The following is a 15548-nucleotide window of genomic DNA, read 5'->3' on the forward strand; positions in this document are numbered from 1 at the left end:
CATCAATAGAAGTATATCATTGAAATATCAGAAGAATGATGCAGAGGATGGCAATAGGAAGATACTTTCTAGATCAATCACAAGCATGGTGACAGAGGGAGAAAACATAAAGATGCAAAGCCTCTATTCATCATGTTGAAGATGCTACATCTTTCGCATTTATGTCAAAGAGGGAGATATATGAGAAACTAATCAATACAAAGTAAAAAAGAGAGATATATATATGAGAGATGTATATGAAAGAGGGAGATTCAGAAGAGCAAGGAGGTAGTAGTCCAGAGGGAGAAGTAGAACAAAGGATTCAATTTGTATTAACAAAAGAAAATGTATGTAATTTTGGTGGTAACTAAATTGATCAGCTTAATTATTTGATCAGTTTGGTTTTCAATCCATGCCAAAGAGGGAGATTGTTGAAAATGATTGAAAAAGATCATGAATGAAGAATAATGGAACTGGTAAAGAATGTTTCAATCATTTTTTTGTCATTGATGTCAAACTTGCTACTTCCAAGAATGACAATTGCTTTAGTGACCCAAATACTATCAATTGGTTAATTGACAAGGAGGTGGCAATCAATAAGATGTAACTAGAGTACCTAGAGAAAGGTTGAAGTTATGATGTTGTAATGAAGTATAAGGATTAGCTAAGCCATTGATGAAATAGTGTATTGATGACATACTCTAAAACATAGAGGATGGACATACTGAGACACATGATGTAAGGATTAACTAAGTTCTACTTAGTGTCAAATAGATTATTAGGTGCCAAGCAGTCTTCAGGTGTTGAGTGATCTTCAGGTACTAAGAAACTTTTGGGTGTCAAGTGAAGATTAGGTGTTGAGTTACACAGAATTTCTTCAGGTGTCAAGTGCCAGTAAATAATAATAGAAGCCGAGTAGCACAGAATGAGTCGAGCACTAGTAAACCAATGATCCCAAGTTGCTACATTATTTGTTAAAGTCAAAGATTTTCCAGATCAGCAGTGATAAGGTTGTTAATTAAATTTTTTGAATTAGTTGGATGATACAGATGATGAGTAGATGTCACAAAATTCTATGTAATCCATGCAAACCATTTTCAAGGTGAATGCTAATTGATTTATCATGAAGTTTCTAGAAGAAACAAATTGGAGGGAAAATAATACCATTTTATCAAGAGAAAATTAAGATTTGAGCAAGAAATCAAGAATAGAACTTCTTTATAAGGAGTTACAGGTCAGAGATCAAATGCGCATGCATGAGAGGAAATTGGTCATAAGTATGATCATGTGAAGAAGCCAAGAAGAGTAAGAATAGAGCATCAAGAGTTTGAGTTGATCAAGTGACCATGGACTGCATTGGCATAATGAGTGGAAGAACTCAAGGAGACAGATCTTGAAAGGTGAACAAGCTGTCAACACTGCAAGGGAGGAAAGCCAAGCAAAGAAAAGAACTAAAGAGTGATCTGAAATATCCACAGTTAAGGTTGCAATCTGTATCAGGTCAAAACCCTTCTAATACATTCTTACCATTGTATTAGACATTGAAACCCTGATTGCTAGGTTAGCTTAATAGCTAGGTGAATAAGCCTCAGGAAAAGGATAAAGAGAGCCCTAGGAGAAGGACAAAGAAATCCTTAGGAGAAGGATAAAGAGATCCTTAGGAGAAGGATAAGAGATCCTTAGAGAGGAGGATAAGAGATCCTTAGAGAGAGATGAAAGATTCTTTTGAGAAGGTGATTAAAAATCCCATGGACTTGGGTGAGCCTAACAGCTCTATGTAAATCCATTAACAAGGTGACATTCTAAGTTGAATGTTCTTAAATCCTTTAAGAGCGTCACATCTTACAATGTCTAAAGCCTTTAACAGGGCAGACCATCAGAAGTGGTTGAAATCAATTATGCAGTTATTCAGTGGGTATCACCCCCACCCCAATTTTACCTTCATATTCCTGGAGGGTTTCTGGGTCATCAAAATCCTTAGTTTTATGGTGTGATGCACGTTTACTTTTCATGAGTGTTTAATGTTCAATTGCATGCATGATAAGAAAGTAAAAGGATAGTACTACTGATTCACTCTTGTTTTATTAGAAAGTTTGAATTGGATAGTATTGGACCTTGGATAATTGATTCATGCCTCTCGATGTATTCTAAATAATTCTAACAATACTTATAGGACAACAAGATATAACTGATTCACCCCCTAGTTATCTAACAATTGGTGTTAAAGCCAAGAGCTTATGGGAAGAATATTAAAAGGACTTGAGCCAAAGCTCTCAAGATGTACAAGAGAGAAGTATGTAAGATGAACAAGGAGAATTTACCATAGAATAATAGAATGAGGCTACACTTATCTAGAGATAGGAGATAGTCGTACATAGTGGCTAGACAATGCATATGTTGTTCCTAGCCCTCCTACGACTATGGAAGAGATGGTATTGTGTGGTAAGAAATGTGAATCACAAGTGAAACCCTAAGTACATCACATAACATACACATACATATGCATATAGAGGGAATAAAAATAAGGAAAATATCCTTTCATTCTCCATTCTAGAGAACTCGGTTTTGAAAGATAAGTGCTTTCCAAATGAACAAGGAGCAGTCATTCAAACTAGTCCTAGGAAGAATAGGGAAAATAGTATCCAATTCCTTAATTTTTCTCTCTATGTGTGTGTGCATAAAGAAATAGATCTATGTAGATATATTGAAAGGAAAAAGAGGGTAAAGAAACACACATTTGAAGTCTATCTTCTACTTGTTGTAATAATAAAAAAAAGGGGAAATCTTCATATTAGTGCCTGGAACAATGCAACTAAGAAAACCCATAAATATTTTGATGATCTATCACAGGAAACATTATGCTTTAGGGGAAAAATCATGCATGAGGGGCGAAATTTTTACATGACGGAAAGTATCCACTACTAATTTTGATTTTACAATTCTTCTAAATGGTGCAAATGGTACTTTGATCTGCAATTTGTTCTCCTATCTAAGATTCACAACTTGGAAATAAATAATGGATTTTTTTTGTTGATGTGGGAGTTCACCTCAGTTAGACCCCAGTTTAAGAATCAATCTTGAATTAAAATAATTAAAATAACATGAATGTAAAGAAAATGTAAGAATTCACCTTACAAATTCAAATCTCTTGAATCAAATGTAATGTGCTTAACTTAACTAACAACTTTGGATCGAGTACATGAAGATAAATGGACATAGAATATGCAACAAAGGATATTGAATGGATTGAAGATCTTAAAGAGAAAATCCTTCAATTGTTTAAACACTTCAATCCTTGATCTCCAAAGGAATGCTTTAATGGATTTTTGAATACTTGAATGCTTGAACTTGGATGCAAGATCACTTGAGAGCTTGAACTTCTGGATGTAATTAATTTTTATGATTGTGGATGATATAATATGATGTGTTATGAAAATGGAACAAATAGAAGGGTCTTCATAGAGCTTAGAATTGACTAAGCCTTGTAGGTTGACCAACCTAGAAATTAACACCCAAACATCCCAGAGCATAGGATCTAAAGAAAAACCCCAAAATATGGCCTCATCAGGGAAAAAAAATTCCCCTTATTAGGCCCATAAAAGGATAAATTTTCCCTTGATTGAGTAGGGGAAAAATTTACCCTTGATAATCAAAAGCAAAAACCCCTAAGGCTATCTCAAGGCTCCAAAATAGGTCTCAAAATCCTAAAATTAGGTCTAGACTCTGAGTAAATTCTATTTTGGTCTAAGGAGAAAATTAAAAGTGGATGAATGAATAAAAAGGAGGGATCTATGGGAAATATATCTGACCTTGATCTTAACATTATGAAAATATGAGCTTTCAAGAGGATATATTAGGTTTTATCCCAATTCTACCTAGGGGGGAGAATGGAAGAGGGAAGAAGAGATGAAAGAGAAGAGGAGATTGATGATCTTGCATCAAATAGGTCTTAAACCTTCATTAAATTGAGGTGCTTCCAATTAAATAATTTTTATTTATCCCCCACTTTAGAGAGAGTATAGACTCGGTCCAAACTCTTATTAAGATCTAGGAGACAAAGTATTCATCATTCCCCCAGGGGATTGAGACTTTTCTAACTCTCAAATTACAATATAGGTCTTAAACCTTCATTAAATTGAGGTGCTTCCAATTTAAGAATGTACATTTATCCCCTACTTTAGAGAGAGTATAGACTCAGTCCAAACTCTTATTAAGATCTAGGAGACAAAGTATTCATGAATCCCTGAGGGGATTGAGACTTTTCTAACTCTCGAATTACAATGTGTGTGTGTGTGTGTGTGTGTGTGTGAGAGAGAGAGAGAGAGAGAGAGAGAGAGAGAGAGAGAGAGAGAGAGAGAGAGAGAGAGAGAGAGAGAGAGAGAGAGAGAGAGAGAGAGAGAGAGAGAAGAAAATAGGGTGATTATCTCATCTACTAGAAAGTCCACCTTATTGTGAATCTCCAAAAGAGTTGTTGCCAAAGATAATAATGGAATAGTCTAACATGATGGTAACTTATTAGTAAACCCATCAGAAGACCCACCTATATATCAACATTCTTTGTATCAGCATGGTAAGGTTTAGTGAGGATGCATTACCCATATATCATACTTTATAAAATTGTTATGTGTAGCACATAGATGAGATTTAGCATATGTGAATGTAAAGGAAAGAGAGACACAAGTTTCTATTAGAATGATTTCGAATAAATGAGAGGCGAGGATAAATTAGTTATCCTTAGGGCTAGAAGTACCAATTGAACTTTTCCATACTTCAAACAACTTAGATCTAATCATTAAGTAGCTTAGTTTCTATAGAAACTTATTAGTAACATAAAATTTGTAGTCCACTATCCCAATAATAACAAACTTGTAGAATGTAAAACATTATACATTAAACATCTCAAATAACATCCACCCAAGTAAAACACCATGATTTAATGTGGAAGCCAAATTTGGGAAAAACCACTATCAACATGTCAACATTTTTTTACTCTTCTAAACTGAGCTTTTTTAGGATCCAACCCTATTAAATGTTACATTACACACTATTAGGTGTAACCCTATTAAATAATTAATCACCTTGTTAGGAGTGGCCTTGTTAGAGGACTTAAGAACATTCCATTAGAATGCCACCTTGATTAAAGGATTTCCACTAATACAATGGTTAGAAAATAAAAATAGGTTGTCTAATAAATACAACTCACTTTTCAAATACATATCACAATTTGGTTCAATAGTTGATTCATTAATTGGCCTCCATTTTCATCTCCATCATTTATATTCTTGGCAATCCTTCAAGTAATCACACTTCACCTCGACACGTCATTGTTCAACCTTCTACTCAAGTTCATGAATCAAAAAAATAAACAACAGTTCTAACCTCTATTAGGTTAACCCTTATGCGTCCTTAAATAGGTAGATTTTATCTTTTGCTTCTTAAACACCACCATTGATCTTAGGTTTAGGTCAGATTCATCAAATCCTTCCAAAAAAATTTTTCCTCCTCCTTCTAAAAAATTATCAAGACTTTTCTTTGAATCCATTCCTAGAAACACTCAAACATAGTTTCTCTTGCATTAAATCTTCTAGCTCATCAATCCTTATCTTCAACATTCTTTACATACTTCAAAAATTCAACTATGTTTGCTAGGAATATAAATTCCTTCATAGAATAACAAATGCTAACACTTAGCCAAAATTGTGTTCCTCAACCTCTATCATCATAAGATAACTCGTTCATTACTATCTTTCCGCTCTTGCCTTGAACTTTCTTTGTTTGGTCCTTTCACTAGTGCCCAAGTGAACTTTTCTAATACTCTTTCTTTACTGGTGCTCAATCAGCACTAAATTTTCTCACTTCTACTATTTACTCAGTTGACACTAGCACATCTTAACTACAATTACAAGTTCATTAATATTCATCTTTGAAGCTTAGTTAAGCCTATACTCTTTTTTCTTCATTGATTATCTCTTCTAGGCTTCAATACAACTCACTTCTCGCTAATTGTTATGTTTAGAAAACATATTATCTTTTCAAGGTCTAACTTATCAAGTGCCCATTGTACTTCCTCATAACCTAACCTTTCCACTAGGTCCTCTTGTTACATGTTCTTCTCAAATCATCTTCATCAATCATCTTTATATGATACTTACTTAGGTAGCAACTATCTCACCAATAAGGCTTGACATCAATGACAACATAAAAATTGTTCCAATTGTAGTTTCCAACAATGTCCCTCTTTGGCATTGATGGAAACATCTCTAGTTACCATGCAATCCTAAAAAGTCTATCAAGTGTCCACTTGATTTTCTTCAATCCACTCCTTTCATGTTCAGTATTAGATCTCCATTAACACCCTTAATTTCATTTTAATTCTCATCTCAGCATCCAACAATATCTCTAATCTCATCATTTAGTTTTTGTCTAATTCTTATTCATGTAGCTCTATAGTGCAACACATCTAGTATAATTCAAATAGCTCCCTTTGTCATATCAAAACACAACCTCCAACAATGATATACATCTTCAAAAATTCTTCACAATCTCTAAATGGAAATACCTCTACCATTCTCTCACTCCGATTGTATCATACTTCTCTCCCTCTTTCTACATAGATGGTAATTGTATCATATTCTCTTTACTCATGTTTCCATGGTAGTTTTATACATATCTCCCTCTTTGAAAATAAGGAAAAAGACACTTCCAAAGATACATCAACATCTTTAGTTATCTTTCTTGTACATCTTCAATATGTAGATATCTCTTGGTCAGTTCCCTAAACTATGTTATTTTGTCATCTTGCTTATGACTAATTCAACATATGTGTTTCTATCTTTGCTAATTTAGGTAGGTCTTAAAGTGCAACCATCTACATAAAGCTTTTCTGAATATGTCAACAATCTATTCCTTCGTATTTACATAATCCAATATCACTTCCTTTTCTTGTAACAACTCTCTCAAATAATGATACTTGATGGAAATATGCTTGGTCTAAGTGTGCATCACGGGATTTTTAGATTTGTTTATAACACTTGTGTTATAATAGAATATGACTATTGGTTCATTGATCACTTCCTTAATTCCATTCAATAATTTCTTGATCCACACTTTGTTAGAACAATTTTATGTTGTAGCTACATATTCATCTTTTGTTGTATATTGGAAAATATAGTTTTTCTTCTTGCTAGTCCATGAAACTAGTCTTTTTCCTAGAGGGAAATCTCCACCACTTGTACTCTTTCTATCATCAACATTTCCAACCCAATCTTCATCTAGATACACTTTTAGTTCAAAGTTTTTATTCTTCTTGTATTTTAGATATCTCAAGATTCTTTTCACAACCATCATGTGATTTTGCTTAAGATTTTTCAAAAATCTAGCAACAATCCCAACTTCTAGTGCAATATCTAGTCTTTTATGAATAACATATTTCAACTTACCAATCATTCATCTATACAAGGTTTGATTCACATCAGCAGAATCATCATTCTTTGAAAGTTTATGTCCAAATGCCATGGGTTTTTTAACTGGTCTTTAGTCTTCCATACCAAATCTTTTCAGTATCTCCTTGAAATATTTTGATTGTGTACCTTTCTTAATTTGATCTACTTGCAAGCCAACAAAAATTTTGATCTCACCACAAATATACATCTCAAATTCTTGTCTCATTTCTATTGGAATTATTTAAAATAACTGGGGGTGGGGGTTGTGAATCAGTTATCCAAGGTCTAGATGTACAAATAAAACTTTTCACAACTTAGTGAACCCATATCACTAAAACATTTTCATCATGCATGATGTAAGGCCCCTTCCCTAGTACCCTATTATAAAACTTAATAACATGAATATGGTCAGAGCTAGGAAGCATAAGGGGTTGAGAGGTCATGTTTTATCTCTTGTGTATAAAATGTGAATTGTATACTATTACCATACACCCTATGATCAATGGATGATATGAAGGTTTTGGAATCTGAGTATGCCATGATTGACAATTTTCTTATCAATAATGAACCTAAGATCTTATTGGGACTGATATACATATTAGTCTTTGTTGTGTTAAGTATTCTATTTAGAATTACATTAGGTTGATAAGCTAAGACCTACACAATAAAGGCTCAAGATGTCATAACCTAGAAACTATGTGTATGGGTTCATGATATTGTATGGGCTACTGGGATGATTGAATTTTGGAAAGATAAATCAACATGCACCCTTGTAAACATTACTAATAGTCACAGATGAAAATTGTTATCAAAATTGAATAAGGGTCTACATAGTAGAACTCAATATGATGTAATGAAATAAGCCAATTATTGTACAAGTAGTATTAGGTGGATATGTTTATATTCATGAGGATAGATTTTATGGCTAAGTAAAATATAATAGATTTATTCTATGATTGATTTTTTTATCTATTTGATTATGCAAACCTCCTGACTTACTTAACATAATTGATACACCTTATTATGTGTTTTATATCATAATGATAGTGAGATACTATTAGTAATCAAACTATATTGAATCAAAGGATACTAGTCGTGATGTTTACATTTTGGTGATTTTGACCTAAGATATGTATTCATAACTAATTTTCATGTTGGTTGACTTAATAGTATAGATTCAATATTTCATCACCATGATAGAAAATGGAATATAATGTGATTTAGAATATTAATTTGATTGTGATAGGGAAAGATTAATGTTGATATGCAAATTTTGACATCTTAATGTTTTGAATGCTCTTTATATGAAAATGATTAGAAAAAGAAAGGTTAATTATGGAAATTTGAATATGTTAACTATGGAATGTTAAATTTGTCATGAATCTATCCACATGTATTTTTATATGATTTTCATTGGACTACTGATGCTTGAGTTTAGTGTGTAGGAAATTGAACCATGGAATTTAATCAAGGAAACAAGGTCCAAACTTATGTGGACATAGTTTAGTAAATGTGAATCTTTGGAAGATTCAATAGCCTCACTATGATGTGTTTATTTTGTAAATGTAAGCTTGTATGTGTGTGGTCAATTTAGTCTAATAAATACATTAGGTACATGTCATGGTGATGTGTAATGTGTTTTAAATATCTCACTTGACACTTGTAATTGTTTATGTGTTGATGACATGGTCAATTCAATATTCTAAATAGCTTCATAGTCTATTTTTATCATTGCGACAAGATGTTGAATCCACAACTATTGAATCCCTAGGTATGTGGGTTAGGTCTGAATTCATAAATTTTTTTATCTTTTAACTCTAATTTCCACTTTAAACATTACATCCTTACATTACAAGAATTTATACCATTCAATTTCTATTAAAGAAATGTCAATAGCTTAAAACATGAATAGAATCATTAAATGCATCAATTAGGTCATAATATATAGAAGTAATTACGGATCATCAAAAATGTAGATATCAAAATAACATAACCCTACAATCTCAGAAGTGTATCAATACATAGGATTAAAATCACTGTAATATAACTATCTCATTGGTACTATGACATATTAGGTGAGGCCTCACATCCTCACCCCCTAGGCATGAACCTCCTCCTGGAGTTCATCAACTAGGTGTGAGTGTTGTGTTATTTCCGAGGTTGTATTTACTAGAGCTAACCCAAGTGAGTATTCCATTATTGGTGCCAAGTAATCCAATATTTACTTTGCTAAGGTCTAATTGTTAAATTTCTTGTGTCCCTGCTTAGGGTCTTCAACATAACATGCATCTATGGTCTTAACCAATTTAACATACATTATATACTTATGGTAAAAGAGGTTGGTCCATATTCCATAATTTTTGACATACAAAGGGTGGTGTCTTAGAAATCTTGTCTAGTAGCTTTGCAATTGATAAAAAGAAGGTTTATTGATATATTAATTCTCTAGATGGTTTGTCAAGGATCCTCCTTGGTATGGCCATTTCAATACAATATTCTTACCAACACAATTCACAAGAAATTGCCTCAAAAGTATATTAAATACAAAAGGAACAATTTTACAGAAAACAACATAGATGCGGCCACATTGGCAAATCCCAAATAACACAAGACATGTCCCTGAGGCACAATGGGACCAACATTATTAAAAAAAAAAAAAAAAAAAAAAAAAAAAAAACTTAGAAAAATAATAAGTGTCAAATTGTTGATAAGCAAAACAAAAATTGCAAAATTTGTATAAAGGACTAATAAAATTTTACATTAAATAACAATTTCACTAGCATGATGTGGCCGTACCAAGGTTCCTTGATGTTGAAGAGGATAAATGTGTGCTTTATGGAACTAATGGCTTAGTAAGAAGTCTCATAGCCCATATGTCTCTGAGTGCTTTATCCATAGATCGTGGTTTAATTGGGTGCACTGGTACTCTTACACGAGGTTGTCATTTATTGCATATGTTGAAACATGATGGGTTAGGCACCTAGTATTGAAACTAGACACTGCTAATAGTTGATCTCAGAGGGGAACGTATGCTTGTGCGACCTTGCCATAGAAATATCCTTTATCAATGATTCAATTTAACATCCAATCTTTGAGGGTAAGCATGGTATCTATAAACTATCATGTAAATTCTTTTTCAAACCTAGATTCCCAATTTGAATTATGTCCAAATGGATGTGCCTGAATAAGTAATTATCCATATTACCCAACATGTAAATTAAGATCACAAATTCTATATGAATAATATCTTCTTAAAGTTAAGAGTTCTATACGATAGTGTGATAAGTAGCAATCATACTAAGGAATCCAACTATCAATTACATCCTATATCCAATATACGAATATCATACCTTGACACTTACAAATTGTGTTTTCGAATGGATTATTCTTTAGTATCACAGACCCATTTATGAAGGTAATAATTCCTCTACTCTATTATATATATCAGGTATTCCATGAGCACCTTAATATTAATCATTTTTGTTTAGGCCAGTTTTCACTTCCATCGTCATTGTAACAGATCTTAATATTACACTTGTATTCACATCCAAGATATCATTCTATGGTTCACTTCATCATGTTTTGATATTTTTATATGCCCTTCAACTATTATCGTTTCCCACACTAATTTAGATGTTATATTTTTATGACACCCTGACCCTTCAACATTATTATTATTAATGATAATCAATTACAATTGTCACAGATATACAATTAATTCATAAATAGTTAATGTTGTTTGGTTATAGGAATAATGCTAAATTGGATCATGAAATATATATTCTATTAAATATAATGGATATTATACCTTGTACCCGTATATTTGTAATAACCTAAAATTGGTCTCAGAAACTAATTTACTCCTCATCTTTCAATTGATCAATAAATTCCTAATTGACCCTACTTGATTTTAAATATTAATTGTAAAAAATAAAATAAAATAAAAATTAATCTACAATAATCACTAAAATAATTTAAAATAAATAATTGACAAATTTATGAATATCAACATCTTGGCTATTAAACCCACTAAATCAATTGATTTAATAAAAATTTTCTAAGATTTTGATTAAATTAATTACATGACAAATGAATTTATTAGTTGTTTAAATTAAATGTCTACACCTATTTATTATTTGAATTTTAAATATACAATTTTAAAAAAATCTCCAAAATCTCTTTTTGAGTTAAAAAAAAATGGAAACATTGAATGAATTTGAAAAGAACAAGGAAACAAATTATTTAACTCTCTCTCAAATGGAAACTTCTATTTCTAAATGAACACTCATTCAATCTCCACCATTCATCTAATTGATATACACCATTTATTTATTTTGGGTTTCTCTATAAGTTGGGAACTTATGTCTCTCATTTGAGAGGATGAAATTTGTGAGTAAAGAAACTTTGTGAGTTTGAGCACTCCACATTTGTGCATTCAAAAGCTTTGATGTGTTCTCATTTAATATTTTAGTTATTAAATTGCTTCCATGTTCTAGATTAAATATTTTCTTATTAAACTCTTAGATTAAATTTGTGTTCATTACTTTAGATAAATCTTGCATTTATTTTCTTTACAAATCTTTCATTCTAGTTCAATCTATGGTCACTAAACTCTCTTACATGCAGGGACAATGTGAAATGCATATTTTTGACACATACAATCAAATTAGTATTTCTTTATCAATGAAATGAATAAAGAAATACAAGCTTAGCTAATGTATAGATCATTCTTATTTTCTTTAATTAATCATGAAATTTAATTAATAAACCAATAAAAATAATAATAATAAAAAGATTTTTTTTTTAAATAGAGTTAAATCTATAAAATAAATATTATATCTTGGTGTCATTATTACAAACTCATTAATCATTGCATTTCTTCTCTTCTGAAGGTAACATTTGAGTTGTACATTCGTTCATGGACCCATCAACGCCCAGTGTCTCATAACCTGGCTTTGATACCATAATTGTCATGCCCAAATTTTATGAGATTTATAAAACAAAACCAATTTTATTATTATTATTATTATTATTTTTTTTTTTTTTTTTTTTTCAAAATAAACTACTGAGATAAAGATATACTACACTGGATCCTATACTTAGCCCCTAGCTAGTGCTGAGACCAAATCTAACATAAAATCATTGACATTCAAATACACAAATGTTGTTCCAATGTCTCAATAATGATAATACATGATCATAGTTAAAACGTAAGGTGCTAAATCACGTATGTTAGTTACTAACCCAACACTTTACTAAATATTATCAAACATAAAGATAGTACAATACTAATTCAAGAAAAAGCTTTATTAATTGAATATGATGAATTTATAACATAATTCCCAGTTAATTTAATTCTAAATAAATAAATATCTATTAAGAAAAATAACAATCACAATATACTCGTTGATGTGAATGACCATTCAAGTATTATAATTCCAATTATTCAGAAACATTGGATAGATGAACTTGCTAATTAAAATAATGTTTATTATAGAATTAAATAACTGAATCAAATCTTTAATCTAATACCAATGCTCAAATTTAAGTATACTATCATCTAATGGTAACATAATTCTAACTACCTTCATTTAATATGAAAATAAAAATTCTAACATTACCAAGACAATAATAATACATTTAATGACTAAAAATTTTAAACGTAACAATATTATTAAAAAAAATAATTATTTCTAATTAATGTCTAAAACTATAATTACTATTTAAAACCACATATATTATCCATTAACTACATTAGATTAACAATAGAACAAAATCTAATATCAACATCTACTAACACAATTTATTAGTTTCCATGCCTTAATCCCATAACATAGATTTCATTCCTAAAAGTATCTTTTAATAACATCATAATCCCCCAACAATTTCATTTACTAAGACATTTAATATCACTTATCTTTAATAATACTCCATCCATTACATTACCCAAAAATTAGCTACTACTAGATATATTTATTTGCTTAACCACATATCTCAATTTTATTTTCTTTCACCAATAAGGTTCTAACCTTTTGTAAAAATAATATTATGTATTGTAGATTTCCATACATTGAATGACCTATATAGCTTCAAATTGTTGACGATGTGTCAAATTTAAGAAGTTAATTTTATAAATAAAATTCATTAACCAATCTAACCTAATTGTTGTATACTATACTTAACACTCTTAAAATTTATACTCAAAACAAATAAAATATTTTAACATTATATCATCCTACCTAAGACACAATATATATACAATTGTTAATCCCACCCTACATCTATCCTAACCACTAACCACTAAGCACTTCCATCCACAACTTTTACTAAAGCACAATAATTTGCAAAAAGGACACTCTAACATTCCCCTTCCCACTAACCTAAGAGCCACCCATATCCCCACGCCTATCCTCCCTAGAATGGTGCCTTGCTTTACTTTCATATTAAAGGTGCCTAGGGAACAACACTTGTCTCCTAAGTCAGAGGTATTAACCATACACACAAATTCCATGCAGTATTAGGCGCCTAAAAAGGTTTGAAAAGTTTGCAAGAGATGTGGTTACCTTTTTACCACCACTACACCCAAAGCATGCTGACTTAAGCCACTTAGATTTGCTTTGGACTGCTTCCCAAGTACCATTTACTCCTTCTTAATCACATTTTCCAAAGAGGTAGGTGGCTAAGGAGTGTGCTGATTTTTCAGAACATAGGAACTCGATCCAATGTTGAGTCCAAGATAAGGGTGCTTGGGATTGGGTCTGACAATATTGTCAGCATTGTTCCCTTCCCAAACCTCTTACACATGCACTGAGTATTCCAAGGAAAAGGAATAGCGCTTGAGAGGGTTAGGGGTTATTTTATTTTATATTTTTGTATTTATAAAAATTAATATATTAGTGGGTGGGTACATCCTAGTTTAAAACAGAACATAGGTGCCTAGGTTTTATTTAATCATTGTCCTATGTCTTTTTTTTGTGTTAGAAATGGGACGACCTAGGGTCACGAGATTTACATGGTCTTTTCTTAAAAAAATTTAGGAATAGATTTATTAATTAATTTTTTATTTTTTTTTCTAAGTTATGGTTCTAGGGAATATCTCCTTGATTATTTTATTGCTCTGTATTAGTAACTTGATGTGGGTTTTTTTTTTTCTGTCCCATCAAAATTCCAGAGAATGAAATACACACTTCCAGGTTTAAGTTATTGTTCACCCATATTTGCATCTTAGTTATTATTATTATTATTATTATTTATTTTGACTCCTACTTAAGGTTTGGTGACATGGAAACTAAGCATAGCATTGAGTATTCGTGTTAATACCAATAGATGATTAAGGCATCAAATATAATTCTCTATTGAATTATACCAATATCCATTTGTGTTTTATAACTTGAGAGCCAAATCTACTATCTTTTACATGAGCTACCATAAGTGAATGCATCTTACAACTATTATTCAAAATATAATTATGATTGTTTCTAAACATGAAACTCTCTCATATGTGACTAAGAAGATAATCGAGTATTCTAATTGAAACTAAGAACATAAAGATAGAGTCTTATAATGAAAATAGTTAGTAGACCTTCAAATTACTTTCTTTTCTCCCATGAACTCATACCCACAGTAGTATATAAAAAATGGAGATTTGTTTTTATAGCACAATACAAAACAAAGGAACAAAAACTATACTTTTACAAATACATTATTTAATGCCATGACAGACAACATCTCCTTCCAGAAAAATGACATATCCCTTCTTCTCTACTGTGCAATCATTCATTGCAACCATATGAACCTTATGGAGAGTTCTCCATTACAGTTACAAGCAAAATGACAAGTTTTATCTTCATGAAATGTCCATAAGATGATCATACCAAGCTTGTTCCATTGCTCCCTTGAGCACAAAATCTGCACATGCAACACAAAAAAAGAAACAACAATGACCATGGGTGCTTTCCACCCAACCATAGGCCTCCAAAGAGACCACCCCCATGCTAGGGGAACAAGTCTCGACCCAAGTTACATACATCACAAAATTTTGCATGAAGACACAACACAAAACACAATCAACACCCTTCCATGGCTTGTAGAATGATTCCCCATTGGAATCATAAAACGTTGGGTGAA

Source organism: Cupressus sempervirens, chromosome 5, assembly GCF_028749045.1.
Source record: "Cupressus sempervirens isolate cs-2001-9-10 chromosome 5, ASM2874904v1, whole genome shotgun sequence".
Lineage (NCBI taxonomy): Eukaryota > Viridiplantae > Streptophyta > Pinopsida > Cupressales > Cupressaceae > Cupressus > Cupressus sempervirens.